Source organism: Suncus etruscus, chromosome 15, assembly GCF_024139225.1.
Source record: "Suncus etruscus isolate mSunEtr1 chromosome 15, mSunEtr1.pri.cur, whole genome shotgun sequence".
NCBI lineage: Eukaryota > Metazoa > Chordata > Mammalia > Eulipotyphla > Soricidae > Suncus > Suncus etruscus.
The window spans coordinates 33936656-33954094 of record NC_064862.1 but is presented as its reverse complement, the minus strand read 5'-3'; the positions used below and the strand labels follow the sequence as shown (position 1 = coordinate 33954094).

The window sequence follows — 17439 nt, the reverse complement described above, 5'->3', positions numbered from 1 at the left end:
TGGCCTGGTCCTACACTCTCGGAAGCTGGCGGCCCACTGCCTTAAAGAGAACCCAGGGTCTGGTTCTAGGCCTCTGCTTTCTGGGCTCTGGGTTTTCCCAATGCCTTAAGGCTTGTGAATTGTGCCTGGTGACTTCCATTCTCACTCACCCTGACACCTCCCTCAGCCATTCCTGCTTTTTTCTATCCTTTGTTTTCACCCTTGGGTGACCAGAAGAACAAGCTCAAGGAGTGGTTGCCTAAAACATTCTTTCCTTTGTCCTTGCAAAAACCTTTATTGAAAGTTTTTAGTGCCACTTGGGAACTCCCTGTTGGAGGCAATTTGTCTGGCCTTGCCCTGCCCAGTCATGATCCTGTGGGACCTGGTCAGTCTCTCTCTGACCCTCAGTTCAGAACTGGAATAATGACTGCCAGGAGGCCAGGGGGAGCGGATGGGCAGGGCTGTTTGAGGCACAGTGCAGCAGCTCCTTTTGGCCCTCTCCCTGCGGCCCATTCTCTCTGGGTCCTTTCTGCCCCTTCTCATGAAACAAAGCGGAGTGAATACTGGCTTGGTGGGAAGGGAGAGGCCTCGTCAGATTGAAAGCAGCAGCTGAAAGAGTGCCTGATCCTCTGAGGGCCCGAGCCCGCGCCCTCTCTCAGAGCCTGTGTCTCCCAAAACCCTTATGCCTTTCTTTAGCCTCCAAAATCCCCTCTTTGGAACTCTGCCTCCCTCCCTCATCCCTCCAGCCACCACCAACTAGGTGCCTCCTGGCAGACTCCTGCACTGGGCCACTGGCAGGGAGATAGAGAGTGCTGTGGTCCTGCCATGAGGTGTTTGCAAGAGAGGACACAAGGCAGTGTGAGGGGAGATGGAAGGCCTTTGGGAGAACATTGGGGCAGGGTATCTGCAGGAGGCCAGGGATGCTACCTGGTGCGTATTTCACACTGGGATCCCCGAAGCCACTGTCCACAGCTCCCTGGATCTGGACACGGAGCCAGTCACGTACAGGACCTCTGGAAGAGCAGTGGCATATGCAGTCTCCCCATCTATTCCTGGCTATTGTGGCATCTCCGCTGAAAGTCAGAGGTCATGGTCAGGTGTGTGCAGTTACATAGGGTGTCAGGCTGGGACAGATCCCTGTGCAGGCCAGGGGAAAGTAGGTTTTGGCCCAGGAAGGGCTTGCTCTGCCAGGGGTAGTTCTCAGCTGTTGTGGGCTTAGACTGATGGCTCCTTTCTCAGGGACCCTGAGGGAGGCATACAGCCGCACTGCCCACCTCACACTCAGTCTGTCACACAGGCCTGTGTGTGGTCTCAGCCTGCTGCTGGCACTGCCCTTTCTCAGAGAGCTGGAATTGCTAAGGGCAGCCCAGTGCTCTGCTTCCTGCTAGTCCTGTGCTGCCAGGGGTGTCTTCACCATCCAGAGAGTGGCCGTGGCCAACCAAACTAGCCCAGAGCATGTGGGGAGAACAGCCATGAACTGTCCCAAAGTGAATGAGTCTCCTTAGATGCTGAAATACCTGAGGAACAATGTTCCCGAGAGGTGAGAGTTCGTGAAAAGTGGTAAGAAAAGGAGAAGAAGGGACTGCTTTGCCGGGCACCATACCCAAACAAGGAAGTATTTCCTCTTTTAGGAGAAATGAAATAGAGGTTTGAGGAGTAAAGCCTCTCAGAGATCACAGCAGATTATGAAAGAAAAGGGTGGGGTTTGGGGGACCAAGCTCCTTTCCCCTGCTCGGGCTTGACTCCCCCCTGAGGTGATTGAGAAGAGGGACAGGAAACAAGCTGCTGGGCCGGGTCCTGCTGGATCCCGTAGGGCCTCTGGTGTGGCCCAAGCACCAAGAGGCTCTCACAGCTCAGCTCAGTGTCAGTCGGGACCTTCCAGTGATGCACAGTGATGACCAGGCTGCCCTGGGTGTTCCCCGGGCTCACAACCCAAAGGAGTAGGACTGAACGCCGGTGCCCGCCCTGTCCTCTGCTATGACACAACAGGGTTGAGCAAGGTAACCCAGTCACTGTAACTTCTGAGGTGCCGACTCTGGCTCAAGATTCCTACGGCCAGAAAATCGCCATGATCAAAGCAGCAACAAGTACAGCTGTCCTGACCCTCAGGACAAACCACAGGGCGTGCCCGGGCAAGAGCTCGCCCACATACCCAATTGTCAGCCTGACCCAGCTCAGGATGCAGCCAGCCCTGGCGTATTGGGCACTTAATCTTTTCCGTGAGCACTTATCAGTGACAGGCCCCCCCCAGGAGCAGCTCCTCATCTGGTTTTATCCGGTCTCCCAGTCAGGTGACTCCCCACTGAGCAGCACCCTCTGGTCTCCCAGTCCCCTGGTCTGGTGTTTGATGTCTGCTTTTGTTCCTTCTACCTGGGGAATTTTTAACCTTTTGATTGTTTCCTCTGGTGTCTTTGTTTACTTTCCTCATTCACTCTTCTACCTCCTGGCCAGATCTTTTCAGCTCTGCTGCCCTGGCGTGAGGTTTTTCAAAGCTTGCAGCCAGAGCTGCCTCCCCTCAGGCTGGCTGACTGGGATGCCGGTCTCCTCCCCTGCCTCCTGGCCCAGGTGGGACCATCCCACCAGTGCACTTCTTGCTGAGTTGGGGGCAGAGAGGGAAGCCCAGGGTCCCCCTGCTGCAGAGGAGTCCTCACACGGTGCTGCCACCTTGGGGTTCAGGCAGCCAGACCTGCCCACATCCAGACTCACCTGCCTGCCGGTTCTTGACTTTGGATACCAAGGCTTTATCTGTAAATATGTTCTTCACATGCAACTCTGAGAATACAACAGAAACATCCTGTATTTTTAAGTATAAGATGAAGTGTGACGCACTGTATACAATTTAATATATATTTTTAGGATTTTTGTTATTTAAGAAAATGGAATGTAATGCTCCTTAACTTTTACAAAAGAGAAAAAAAATGTTATTTTTACTGTCTGGAGAAAATAAATATTCTCATTGTTGTAGAATAGTGAGGTCTCTGGTAGTTTTTTTACCCTTTCCTTTCCCGCCATTGTGGTTGTGATAGGGAACAGGGCTCACGACCACAGGGTCACACACACTTGTTGCAATGCTCGAGTGTCCCCACACTTGTAGTGCCAGGAATCACACATGGTGATGGGGGCGATGCCCGGGATTGAGCCCACCCTCCTGAGGGTGCACCTCCACAGGAGGAACTTGAAGCGCTCCTCCAGGGATCAAGCCCAGGGCTGCGCACACATAAGGTTTGGGCTCTACCACTTAAGCCGCATCCCCAGCCCACCTCTCCTTAGCTGCAAATGCCAGGCCTCCATATTGACTGCTTGCTTCAGATCTCATTGTGTCTTTGTTCTTTTGTTTCCTTATGACGCCATTACCAGCAGTGACTGGGCTTCACCTGGTTCCTTGAGAATTGCTCCTGATGGTGCTCATAGGACGAGGTGGTGCTGGGACTTGACCCCAGGCCTCCTGCCTGCAAAACATGTGCTCAATCTGTTGACCTTTCTCTCTGGCCCTTGTCATGGGTTTGGACCACAGTGGATTTAAGCTGTAAAGATTTGGAAGAGCCCACATTCCAAATCAACAAATACAGGACGTCATGAGAAAGAGCCTCAGTGGGCACTGACCTCAACTTAGTCTGCATCTCAGCCTCACTTTCCAGCATCCTCTGGTCTCGACAGGTCATGTGAAGCCTCATCCCCCACCCTTTTTCCCTAAGTAACTTGACCTTACCTTTTCCAAGACCCCTCCCAGGAATGCAGAACAAGTGTATCACTGTGTCCCTAAAAATATTGCCCTTGGGGCCGGAGCCATGGATCTTCCATCGTCCCAAATGGTCTCCCAAGCCAGGAGCGATTTCTGAGCGCATAGCCTGGAGTAATCCCTGAGTGTCACCGGGTGTGGCCCAAAAACAAACCAAAAAAAAGGTAAATATTACCCTTGTCTTTCAGAGCAACCCTGATCTTCCTTAGTTGCTTTTGTTGCTTCTGATCTTTGGTTGCTTTAATTTTGTTTTGTTTTGTTTTAGGACCACATCCAGCTGTGCTCAGGACTTACTCCTGATTCTATGCTCAGCAATCACTCCTGGTTGTGCTCAGGGAACCAAATGTGCTTGTTGGGGATTGAAACCAGGTTGTCCCATACAAGAGAATTTCCTGTCCACTGTACAGTCTTCGGCCCCTTCCTCCAACTCCTGCTCCCTGAAGTCTTTTCAGTAATGTTGACCAAAGCAAGAAGCCTAGTCTAGACCTAGTCCAGGACCTTCCTGTTCAGCACCATCCAAACCCTGGCCACTCCATAGCAGGTTCTGTTGTTTTACCCTTGAGGAAACTGAGTCTTGAAACGGCTAAGAACTCAGCCCCAGGACTCACTCTCTCCTTCCGCTTATTGGATAGCCAGGGAGTGTCAACAGGATCAAACTTCTTCAGACCTTTGAAGGGCTTCTGTAGAAGGACATCAGAGTCCCAGTTTAGCTCAACCAGGAGTTTTTGAGAGATCCAGGCACAAAGGAGAGATGTGGGGGACTTGAGTAACCCTCAAACCCTTCCCTGTGGAGGGACGGGAAGACAGATGAGGAACTTGGCCACACTCAGGCTGAGCCATGAACTAGGGCGTCAGGTTGCCCAGCTCCAGCTGTCTGAATTTCCTTGTCATATGGGGCTGATCACACCACCTGCCTCCCACAATTGCCATATTTTCAATAATGGCAGCTGTTCCTTGATAAGCTAGAATAGAGGGGGAGGGCGTTTAAGAACAGAGAAGTGGGGCCCAGAGCCATAATACAGTAGGTAGGGTGCTTGCCTTGCACACGGCCAACCCAGGTTCGATCCCTGAGCACAGAGCAAGGAGTAAGCCTCGAGTACTGCTGAATGTCTCCCAGAGACCCCCTCACCGAAACAAAAACAAAAACAAAAAATAAAGAATGTGACTTAACATCTCATATCATGCATAAGTGTTCTGCCTTGGGTGCAGGAATGGGGAGAGAACCCCTTTGAGATAAGGAGTGAAAGAAGTCATGGATGAGGGAACAAATTGCTGATTCTGTGTAGTTGAGAGAATTCACTGCATGGCATTGAGGGGCCACTGACCCCACAGAGGGTCAGGCCTTGTGGACCTGCACCTGGAAGATGCCTTGGACTGTGCCTAGGCCATTCAGAAGTCTGTGAAGGACAAGGCACCAGGTCACATGGGGAAGAAGAGGAGTCAGAACAGCACAGGAGGCCAAAAACCCACAAATGCAGCTTCTGTTTGGTGCAGGCAGCACAAACACACACTCTGGGCTCCATGAAAACCAGGGGAGATTCTCCAGGTGAAGTTACCTTGCTCCAGCCAGCCATGACCAGGAGACAAGGCAGCGTGGGTCAGGCCAACACAAGAAGTACTCACTATCATTGAATTATGTTTTTATGTATGCAGAATATCCATTTTGTACTCTGCCCTTTTGCACACCCCTACAAAAGATCATTTTTCTCTTTAACTTCCTTAACCCGTATCATCATTACTCCTCATTTACCCTTTCTAACTTAAGTACTGTAGAGTCCTAAGTCACAGACCAAAGTAGTGCCCTGGAGTTAACACCCACCCAGTTATTCCAAAAGTCATAAAAAGGACACGTATGTCTTTTCAACATTTTATGGGTATTTTCTTTGATGGCTATAACTTTTGCTGAATATTTTCTTATACAGTGATGATTCCCCCTTCCCTTTTTATCTTCTCTTTGTGAACTGCTCAGTATGGAATTTGGTGTGAAAGAATCCTTCAGTTTAATGCTTATGTTTGAACCCAGTCATGGGCATTGTTAGACGTGTTCTTACGCCCCCATATACTCAGATAACATCACGTGGCTTTATTTCTGGTTTGCTTAGGCACACTAAAACGGGAAAATACTATACATACCAATAAGTTCTTATCTAATAGAGATGGGAACACACAAATCTTGTAGTGCAATGGGACTTTACACCCTGAACATTGACAGAAAGACCTGGCACAGGCCTCAGAAGAATGGGCATTCTCCATTCACCCCTGATCTAGAGAAGACATCTACAAAACATCCAAAGTTGTCTATAACATCACCTGGAGGCAATCCTCTACCATGGAAGACCCCACAGCTGCTCTGACATCGATCTAATCAAAAGAGACTTCCCTTAACACTGAGAAGACTTAACAAGAACAATGACCTGCTTACTGGACAGGGCTTGCTGTATTGCCCCTTAATTGTGAGGTGAAACTAGAGGATACTCCACACCAGCCTGACTTCAATGTAGGATGTGCAGATTCCAGGATCTTTGATACAGAAACCTGATGCCAACAATAGGACTGTGTGAAAAATAAAACTGTATTAGCACTACAGACAATGACTTGGATTGAATAAACTAGTTTGCCTGGAGCCTAGAGTTGGTCTTATGCCAGGAAACTTCAGGGGTAGTGGTCTCCTTGTATTTAGACCAAGGCTATTTTTTTCTATGACCCCCATATTTTGGTGGGCCTATGCAAACAATAGTTGCCACTCTAACACCATTTTTACTGTGCCCTTTTGACTAACCCTTAAAAAAAAACCTCTTAAACTTTTGATGTTAACTTAAACTAATATGTATGTGCATGAATATATAAAAATACTATGCCTTCAAAGTTAAGGAGTCACATAAATCTCATGGCTTTAGGTTGCTTTGTGTACTGCCAAGAAATGTTATAATGTACTACAATCTGGGGACTTATGGACAAAGTAATTGTACATGGGTTCTGCCCTTATTTTTTTTAATGCTTTTTTGACTGTAAGTTCAATATTTAGGCGTCAGCAAGGGGATTTCTTCTGAGAACTCTGTTTATGGGCAATTGTTCTTTCACTGTAACTACCTTGTCCTCTTTGTATCATTGTTCTCATAATTAAAAATAAAAAAAATAAATAAATAAAAATAAAAATGAAAATATTTTTTTTAAATAAAAATATTTTTAAAGCAGTTTATTGAGTGGTTGATTGATTGATTGGTTTTTGGACCACACCTGGCCGTGCTCAGGGGTTACTACTGGCTCTGCACTCAGAAATCGATTCTGGCAGTCTCAGGGGACCATATGAGATGCAGGGAATCAAACCAGGGTCCATCCAGGGTTGGTCATGTGCAAAGCAAATCCCTACCACTGTGCTATTGCTCCAGCCCTCAGGCAAATATTTTTAATGGCCAGTGGAAAATAAATGCAATGATAAATTTCTTAGAAACAGGATAGCCTGCAAGAGAAAAAGAATTGTGGGCAGGATTGTAGCAGAACGGGAAGAGTCGCCATCTCTTGGAGAAGATCATACCTTCTCCCAAAGCTGAGCCAGGGCATGTCAGAACAGCCACCAGCAGGACAGCATCAGCTGCATCCTGGGTCACAGTCAAAGGCCCTTCATCCTCTGGAGACTGAAAGGGCCAGACAAGGGTGACCTTGTCGGCAAGCTAGGAAATCACATGACCATCTCTCCCCATGGAGCCATGCGTGCCTGAAACTACAGACAGTCTTTGGGGCTCAGAGAACTGGGGAACTTTTGTTTCTCCCTGACAAGGTCGGGTCCCCATGGGGGATTGTTTTTGTTTGGCTGAAAGGAACATGCTGGAGACAGAATATTGCAACTCTAAGCCGCAGCAACGTTGGCTTGGCCCTGGAAGTCATTTCTGCTCTCCAGCTGTTGTCTGGCGCCCCAGGCCACCCCCACTGCAATGAGATGACAACCCTGTCACCGGGGGAGGGGGGCAGTCTGGCCAGACTGGATGTGGACCACACTCACCACACCAAGCAGAGGTCACTGGGCAGTGGGCGAACCTGCCAGCTGTGGGGTGGTTGCAGTGGAAAGCCAGGCAGGTTCCTACAGAAGCTTTTTTGGGTTTTGTTTTATTTTGAGGTCACCCAGCAGCACTCATGGGTTACTCCTGGCTCTAGGCTCAGAAATCGTTCCTGGCAAGCTCGAGGACCATATGGGATGCCGGAATTCGAACCACCATCCTTCTGCATGCAAGGCAAATGCCCTACCTCCATGCTATCTCTCCAGCACCAAGAAATTTTTATTTAAGAAAGTATTATGGGGAGGGGGACGGAGCAATAGCATAGCAGTAGGTGTTTGCCTGGCACACAGCTGACCAACAATGGACCTAGGTTTGATCCCCAGCATCCCATATGGTCCCCTAAGTCTGCCAGGAGCAATTTCTGAGCGTAGAGCCAGGAGTAACCCCTGAGCACTGCTGGGTGTGACCCGAAAAAAAAAAAGTTTGAAGACCCTTGGAACTGGAGCGGCGGTGCTAGAGGTAAGGCATAAGCCACGCAAGCGCTAGCCTAGGACAGACTGTGGTTTGATTTCCCCCTGCATCCCATATGGTTCCCCAAGCCAGGAGCAATTTCTGAGCGCATAGCCAAGAATAACACCTGAGTGTCACCAGGTGTGGCCCAATAAAACAAAAACAAGTTTGAGGACCCCTACTCTAGTCACTAGGACCAAAAATAAAGTCAGATTGTGATTTTATTCCTCTTCAATAGTATTCAAGCCCCACTTTTTATCCATATATGGAGCAACTTTTCATGGGCCTAGGGTGAGCTCAGGAATTGATTGGGTTGGTTTTGGGGGGGTGACACCAGTTGTGTTCAGGGCTTACTTCTAGCTCTGTGCTCAGGAATCACTCCCAGCAGGCTCTGGGAACTATAAGGGATGCTGGGATTGAAGCCAGGTTGGCTGCACACAAAGCAAACGCCACACTTGCAATATTATCATTTCAACACAGGAATTTATTTTTATAAATTATTTTATTTAAAGACCAAGTATTACAGAGTTGCTCATAAAACATTTGTTTCAAGACCAATCCCACCACTAATGTATGAGGGATAGATTTTGGGGGCTGGAGAGATAGCACAGCGATAGGGCATTTGCCTTACCTGAAGCTGATATGAACAGCCGGTGGTTCGAATCTTGGCATCCCATATGGTTCCCTGTGCCTGCCAGGAGTGACTTCTGAGCACTGCTGGGTGTGACCCAAAAACCAAAAAAAAAAAAAAGGATAGATTTTTGTTTTTTTGGGGGTCACATCCAGCAGCACTCAGGGGTTACTCCTGGCTCTACGCTCAGAAATTGCTCCTGGCAAGCTCAGGGGACCATATGGGATGCCAAGATCCAAACTACCGTCCTTTTGCATGAAAAGCAAACGTTCTACCTTCATGCTATCTCTCCAGCAGGATAGATTTTTGAAGGTGGAATTATATTACTACTAATGATAAAATGAAGCTACTAGGAGTTGTTTGGTTGGTTGGTTGGTTTTTACTTTAGTCAGACCCAGCAGTCTTCGACACTCAATGGTCATTACTGGGGGACCAAACTTACCCATGTGCCAGACAAGTGCCCTACCTGCTGTATCATGGCTCCAGCTCCTGCCATTTCTGACATATGATATGTGCTAGACACTGTGTTGAGGACTTGACTGGCTGAATTTATCCTAAGACTACCTAGTCTGGAGCCCAAGCTCAAAGAAGAACTAGCAAGAGAAGGGCAGTGCCAGGATTCTACCCCACACCCTAAAATCAGGGCTCCTTCCTCTGCCCTACAGGAATCTCTAATCTAGACCTCTGGGGGGATGCTGGGGGAAAAGCACCAGGGTTAAGGTGCTTGTCATACACATAGGTTCAGTCTCCAGCATCCCATAGGGTGCCTCCAGCATTATCAGGAGTAAACTCTGGGGGCAGAGCCCTGAGCACCATCACAGGTAGTCCTCTCCCAGACCTCCAGTGAACTGAGGGAGCTCCTTATCAGCTCCCTCCAGGAATGATGCTCCAGATAACCAGCCCAGAGAAAGCCCATCAGTTTTTTTGGGCAAGCATGCAAAGCCTTCACTCCAGTCCTCTGAGCTTTCTTCCTGGTCCTAAATTTCTTCGAAGTTCTTCTCTTTTATAAAAAAAAATTATTTGGGGGGATTTGGGGAGGGCACACCCAAGGTGCTCAGGGGTTACTCCTGGGTCTGCATTCAGACCCTGGCAGTGCTCAGGGTGCCGGGGATCAAACTTGAGTCAGTGAAGTGCAAGGCAAATGCCCTAACCCCTGTACTATCTTTCTGGCCCCTTACAAAAATTTTTTAATTTGCTTTGGAAACATGCCTAGCAGTGCTCAGTGCTTACTCCTGTTTCTATCCTCATGGATTATTCCTAATAGCTCAGGACACCATATGTGGTGCTAATGATCAAGCTGAGGTTGGTTATATAAAAAGCAAGCACCGTGCTCGCTTTGGCAGCACAAATACTAAAATTGGAATGATACAGAGAAGATTAGCATGGCCTCTGCGCAAGGATGACACGCAAATTCGTGAAGCGTTCCATATTTTTATAAAAAAAAAAAAAAAAAAAAAAGGCAAGCACCCTACCTGCTGACTATCATCCTGCCACACTGCGGCTCTTTTGAATCCCCAATCCCTAATATTGGGCAAAAAAATTTTGACCAGACAAGGAAGGCATCAAACAAGCCCTTCTTTACCACCTTTCAAAAGGCCTCACTTGTAAAAATTTACACAAACAGACATCCTAATGATTCAGATTCCCCTGAAACCCTTCCTGGACTTCAGCCTTTAATTCTCCCCTATCCCACCAGGTTATCTGAAAGTTAAAACAAGGCCAAAGGGACCAGAGACAAACAGTTCAAGGGTGTGAGCACTGGTCTTGCATGTGGGAGATCTGGGTCCATCCCTGGCACAACTCATGGTCCATGAGCAGCACCAGCAGTGACCCCAAACATAGGACTAAGGGTATCTTTGAGCACCATGGGCATAGCCCAAAAGCAAAAACAAAAAAATGAGGCTAAAGGAAGACAGTAGTAGTAGTCACTGTTCATGCAACTATGAATAAGGACAGAGTTTATTACTCGGAAATGCTGAGAGGGGAGGGACTTAGCAGAATGTTTCTGGAAACATACTAACATGTTTCCCCTGCTAACCTGTAAGCTGCATGTCTGAGGCCTGTCACTAATGCTGTACTTGACTGCTGCAGTGGCCACAGATGGGGAATCTTCTTCCAGTACCACAGGGACCTTCAAGGACCCCATTGCTCTATGACTTCGTGTCATCAACAACTACAGTAGGGGGAGTCAGGGGCTAGGAGGGAAGGGATGAGAAGCCACACCATCATGTCCAACACTGGGCAGGGCTGGCTTCTGAGGAAGTTTTGTTCAGGAATCCTTGAGTCTTGAGTTTTCAGTAACGCCCACGTGTCCCCAGATAGGATTCTTTGGACGTTCTTCCCTTACCATTAAAGAGGGCCAAACGCCATTTCTAGCACATGAGCTAACCAGAAATGAGGGGAGCGCACAGGAACATGAGCGCAGCCCCACGGAGTGCTCGGTCCTGTCCACACCTCTCATTTCAGGCTCTCACCTCTCTGTCACCGTCGCCTCTGATGAGGGCTTTGAGGTCCCAGAGAGGCTCAACAACTCAATCAAGGAGCCTCAGAGATAGTGGGGAAGGCCTCTGCTTTGCATGCCAACCCAGGGTCCATCCCCAACACACATAGGGTCCACTGAGCACTGAGCCTCACCAGTAGTGATCCCTCAGCAAGCCCTGAGCATGGCAGGATGTGGCCCCCAAACCAATAAGTAACTCATTGAAGAGCAGGAGAGATACATGGAGGTAGGACGTTTGCCTTTCATGCAGAAGGACGGTGGTTCGAATCCCGGCATCCCATATGGTCCCGGGTGCCTGCCAGGAGCGATTTCTGAGCGTAGAGCCAAGATTAACCCCTGAGCACTGCCGGGTGTAACCCCAAAAAACAAACAAACAAAAAAGTAACACATTGAAGAAGCTCAGGAGTCAGCACTAGATCCCACCACCCAATCAGTGTGCTTCCCTGTGAGAAGACAGGGCCATTAAATTGGGGGGGGGGTGGGGTTGGACAGAAACGGAGCACTTGCCTTGCACATAGTCAACCTGGGTTCCATCTCCAGCATCCTATGTGGTCCCTCAAGACTCTCAGGAGTGACTCTTGAGTGCAGAGCCAGGAGTAACCCCGAAGCACCAGCAGGTGTGGCCCAAACCCCCCTCAAATAATTGGGAAGTGGCAGTAGGTAGTGCCAAAGGAAAGGGAGAGTTCCCAAAGTCTGGATCTGAAGCTTCACGTGCGGGAACAAGGTCTCCCTGAAAATTCTGGAGCCGCTCTGGAGCACCCCAGGTGTAGCCCCCAACAGTAAGCAAATTAAGGAGCAGGAGAAGAGGAGGTGGCAGGGGGCCGACTGCAGGCAGCTCTGGGGGCCAAGGGAAAAGGCTCTGGCCTGTTGGCTATGGTCTGTAGCTGAATGGGGTGCGCGGCAGGGGAGGGCGACTGCTTTCCTGGGCAGTTCCTCTGGGGACAGAGGCCCAGCTCTCTGCCAGCTGGTGGCCCTCACATTGTTTTGCATCTCCCAGGTTCTGTTAATTATCACCAATTTGCCACCCTCAGCAATTCCTTGTTCGCCTCTGCTAATACCCGAGAGTTGGAAGCGGGGCCGGACCTGCAGCCAAACTCTCCGCTGAAATCACTTCCCTTTCCCATGCAGGGAGCCGCAGTCGCTTAGAAACAGGCCTTTCTTCTCCTCCCTGCCAGCCTGCCAGACAGCCCTTTTGCATGCGGCCTTGTGTGGCTGATGTTTGCCAGCCTGATCTTTCAGCCAAGGGGACACTGCCACCTCTTAACTTTCCTCCAGTCCTTGCCCTCCTGACTCTGGGGCTTTCGGAGTCAGACTGGGCAGGGCATACTTTCTTCTTTAGTTCACCATTTCCTTAACTAGTTGCATTTCAAGCCACAGACTTTGGAATCTTCTACCCCAGAGACACCCTTCCTACTGCATATCCATGTGTTTGGGGCGACAAGGACTGGAAGTGTGTCTGTGCAAGGTAGCAGCACCATAGGAAGGGGAAAGACTTGGCATGATGTCACCCCATCAAGGTAACCTTGGCCAAATGATCTGGCCTCACTTAGTCATGATTCAGGCCAGAGAGATAGAACAGGGCCTAGGCGCTTGCCTTGAATGTAACAGACCCAGGTTCGATCCTGAGTGATTCCTGGAGGACTGCTAGGAGCAGTCCTCTGAGCACACCAGGTGTGGCCTGAAAAAAAAAATTTTTTTTAAATCATTTAAAAAGGGGCTGGAGATGGGACTGAAGAGATAGCACAAGCGGTAAGGCGTTTGCCTTGCACGCAGCTGATTCAAACAGATGGTGGTTCCAATTCCGGCATCCCATATGGTCCCCCAAGCTTGCCAGGAGCGACTTCTGAGGACAAATCCAGTAGTAACCCCTGAGCACCGCCAGGTGTGACCCAAAACCCAAAAATAAATAAATAAAAATAAATAAAAAGGCTCCAGAGAGATAGCACAATGGTAGGGTGTTTGCCTTGCATGCGACCGATTCAGGATGGACCCGGGTTCTATTCCCAGCATCTCATATGATACCCCAAGCCTTTCAGGAGTGATTTCTGAGCATAGAGCAGAAGTAACCCCTAAGCACCGCCACCACCACCGCTGGGTGTAACAAAAAAAAAAAAAATTATTTTTAAAAAAGTCACGAGACTGGGCCCGGAGAGATAGCACAGCGGCGTTTGCCTCGCAAGCAGCCAATCCAGGACCAAAGGTGGTTGGTTCGAATCCCGGTGTCCCATATGGTCCCCCGTGCCTGCCAGGAGCTATTTCTGAGTAGACAGCCAGGAGTAACCCCTGAGCACCGCCGGGTGTGGCCCAAAAACCAAAAAAAAAAAAAAATAAAAGTCACGAGACTAAGTTCTCTAGGGTCTGGAAGACAGATCATAAGGTTAATGCAAATGCTTTGTATGATCCTGGTTCTCTTCCCAGTACTATATGGTCCCCCCCCCCAAGCACTGAACATGAGCACTGCTATGTATGTTTCCATCCCCCTCCCCCAAAAAGGGGACTAGGGAGATGGCTCGACTGTCTGCTTTACCTGCAGGGAACCTGGGTTCAACCCCTGGCACTGTCTGGTCTTCTGAGGACCTCGAGGAGTAACCTCCATGCTCTGAGCTAGAAGCCCCTGAGCACTGCTGGATGTGGGGGGAGACTAAGATCCAGACTTGTGGGAACCTGGGTTCAGAGTGGGGCCTCCTGCCTTCCCTGTTTCCCAGACCTCAAGCAAGTTTCTTTCAAACATGCTAACTTTAGTTTGCTAATGTGTAAACTGGTAAAAACTATAGCTTCTCTCAGCGTTGTTGTGGAGACTGAATAAGAGAATAGAAGGAAAGTTTTTAGCTTGTTTATTGGCAATAAACATTTTTATCAGTAAATCAAAGGCAATATTCTGAACTACTGAGGTCTGGACAAGAATCAACAGGTCAAAAGTTTGAGCGAAAGGTGAACTCTGTAAGTGGGAGCTACTGACGTAAATGGTTCTCAAGCCAGACTTCCATGGGAGCCACCAAAGAACACAAGGGACCTTGAATGCAGCCTGCCTTTGGGATGGAGAACCCCATTCCTCACACCAAAGCATGCTATGCATGAAGCCAGGGCAGTTCTCTCATTACAAGAGAGAAGTAGTATAGTGTAGAATCATAGCCCTTAGGATCGGCTTGGAAGGTGGTGGATTGTGATAGAGGCCTTTCTTCTCCAGCCCATGACACGTGGCCCTGCAACCCCCTTCAACTGTTGGGGTGGCATCGAGGAGAAAATCCACTCACGGGCAGGCTTTGGGAGCTAACAGCTTTATTCATCCCTGGTCAACATGTGTGGCCGGGCCCGGAGAGATAGTACAGCAGCGTTTGCCTTGCAAGTAGCCGATCCAGGACCAAAGGTGGTTGGTTCGAATCCCGGTGTCCCATATGGTCCCCCGTGCCTGCCAGGAGCTATTTCTGAGCAGACAGCTAGGAGTAACCTCTGAGCACTGCTGGGTGTGGTCCAAAAATCAAAAAAAAAAAACATGTGTGGCCTATCATAACCATTTACACATGTTATCCTTAGCTTCCCCAGTGTCTAGCTTCTTTCCACCATCTCTCCTGCTTCCTCTCCATTCTCCATCCAGGCAAAATCCCCTTTTGCCCCTCTGGCAAAACCTTTTATAATCTTCCCAAGACCCCTCCCAGGAATGGGAGTAATAGCAGGTAGGGTGCTTGCCTTGCACTGGGCTGACACAGGGTCAATATGTGGCACCCCATATTGCCCCCTGAGACTGCCAGGAGTGATCTAGGAAGGAAGGAAGGAAGGAAGGAAGGAAGGAAGGAAGGAAGGAAGGAAGGAAGGAAGGAAGGAAGGAAGGAAGAAAGGAAGGAAGGAAGGAAGGAAGGAAGGAAGGAAGGAAGGAAGGAAGGAAGGAAGGAAGGAAGGAAGGAAGGAAGGAAGGAAGGAAGGAAGGAAGAGAGGGAGGGAGGGAGGGGAGATCAAGGAAGGGAGGAAGGAGGAAGAAAGGAAAAGGAAGGAGGAAGGAAAAAGGAAGGAAGGAGGAAGGAAGGAAAGAAGAAAAGGAGAGAGGGAGGGAGGGAAGAAGGAAGGAAAGAAGGAGAGCAAACCTGACTCTATGTCTATAAGTCACTGGTTTCTCCAAATGCATTCTTTATGTGCCCCACTCCACCTCCCCTTTATAAAAATATCTACTGGCTGAGGCCAGAGAGATAGTAGTGTGTAGAGCACTTGCCTTATACACGGCCAAACCCTGATTCCCAGCATCACATATGGTTCCCTGTGTACTGCCAGGAGTGATACCTGAGCACTGAGCCAGGAGCAACCCCTGATCACCGGCAGGTGTACCCCAAAACAAATACATAAATATTTGCTGGCCTTTCCTTCTCAGGCACAGCCACTGAGTGGAAATACCCTTCTCTGCTGGTGTCCTGCCCACAGTAAATTTTTTTAGCAGTTGCTTCAGGTAAGGAACAAATACAGAACTTGAATGTTCTCATATTTCCTTCCTGGCTCCAGGTGGGAAAACTGGCATACTGAGCCCCCAGGCCCAGCTCACAGAGGAAAGGTGCCAAGGACGGATGTGTGCCAGCCCAGCTCCGCGGTCCCAGTAAGAGTCTTGCTCATCGGCACCACCTAGTGGTCAGAGCTAAGAACTGTGGGAAGCTGCGGGCCCGGAAACCGTGCCTCACCCAACCAACCCTCCAGGCCCTAAACCTCACACTATCAGTCAACTCTTCCCCAAGAAACTCTCAGACTGGCTGACAGACCAGAAGGCAAGAGCTCTAGAAAGATCTTTATTTAAGAGCATCCCTTTAGGGATTGGAGTGATAGCACAGCGGGTAGGGCGTTTGCCTTGCATTGAGGCAGACCTGGCATCATCCCTGAGCCTGCAGGAGTGATTTCTGAGAGCAGAGCCAGGAGTAACCCTGAGTGTGAAACTAAAACAAAACAAAACAAAACAAAACAAACAAACAAAAAAAAAACAAAAAAGAGAATCCCTTTGCCTGCATATAAGGGGATCCCAGGCCATTAGCAGGAGAGGGATGAAATGAATTGTTTTAAACTTTGCAATTCCTGTCCATCTAACAGATGCCTGTTTTAGTAAGAAGTTCAATCACAATTAGTTCTGTAATTCCAATCACAGATCCCAGTCAGTTCTGCCAAGCTTTGGAAGGGAGGAAAAGAGGGAAGGAAGGGGAGAGACAGAGTGTACTTGTACTGAAAAAGCCCTTCCAGATGAGTCCTATCATGTCTCTTACCTGCTAGTAAAAAGCAGTTGCCTTTGGGACAAGGATGAAGGGGGGATACTTATACTATTTACTTGGGACTTTTGTTTGTTTTTAATGTGTCTCTTATTTTGGGGGGTCACACCTGGAAGCACTCAAGGGTTACTAATGTGTCTTTCATACTCAGAAATTATGGGTACATTTACAAACATTGCACCTTGACTACTAAACATTGAAAATCTTTTTTTTTTTTTTTTTAAAGCAACGAAACACATCCATGACACCTCTCAGAAAAATCAGTCAGCCCCTGGGGGTCAGGGGCACAACAGGCTAAAGCAACGAGGCAGTTTTTTCCCAGCCTGGGGAACTCACCTGGGGCCACAGGGGTCTGGACAAAGGAGCTGGTTGGGCCAGTCCCCAACCCCCATGGCTCCGGAGACACCTGCTGGTCTTGAAGGTTCTCTCCAGGGCCAGCAGAACGCCAGCCCACCCCCCCACCCCCATGGCAAAAGGTTTTTCTCTTTGTGAACTGCACAAATAAATATCTCGAGGCCCCCTGGGCTACATGGCAGTGCAAATGTTTATGCCTTTGGAAAGAGAATAAAGAAAGACTCTTGCAAGTTCTCCTGTGAGGAGATGGTGCCAAGTCAGTAATTAACCCTCAGCCGTAGGTGTCTGATGTCCCGCCAATAGGGTGGGCAGTGGGGGGAAGGAGTGGGGGTCCGGTTTGGGCTCTAACTCTGCCTGTGCTGGGCCTTCAGGGCCTTGGAGTGCTCTCAGGAAAGGATGCCCCCTAGCTCTTTAAAATTCACAATTACGGGGCTAGAGAGATAATACAGCAAGGAGAGTGTCTTCATGCTGCAACCTGGGTTCGATCCCCAGCTTCT

The 17439-nt window shown here is 49.1% G+C and overlaps 1 non-coding gene across 1 annotated transcript; it reads left to right on the top strand.

Moving 5' to 3' along the window:
- Positions 1 to 10181: 10181 nt before the first annotated feature.
- Positions 10182 to 10288, top strand: LOC126031580 (U6 spliceosomal RNA). The gene has a single exon (XR_007503413.1). It is a non-coding gene; the product is annotated as a U6 spliceosomal RNA (small nuclear RNA).
- Positions 10289 to 17439: the final 7151 nt, after the last annotated feature.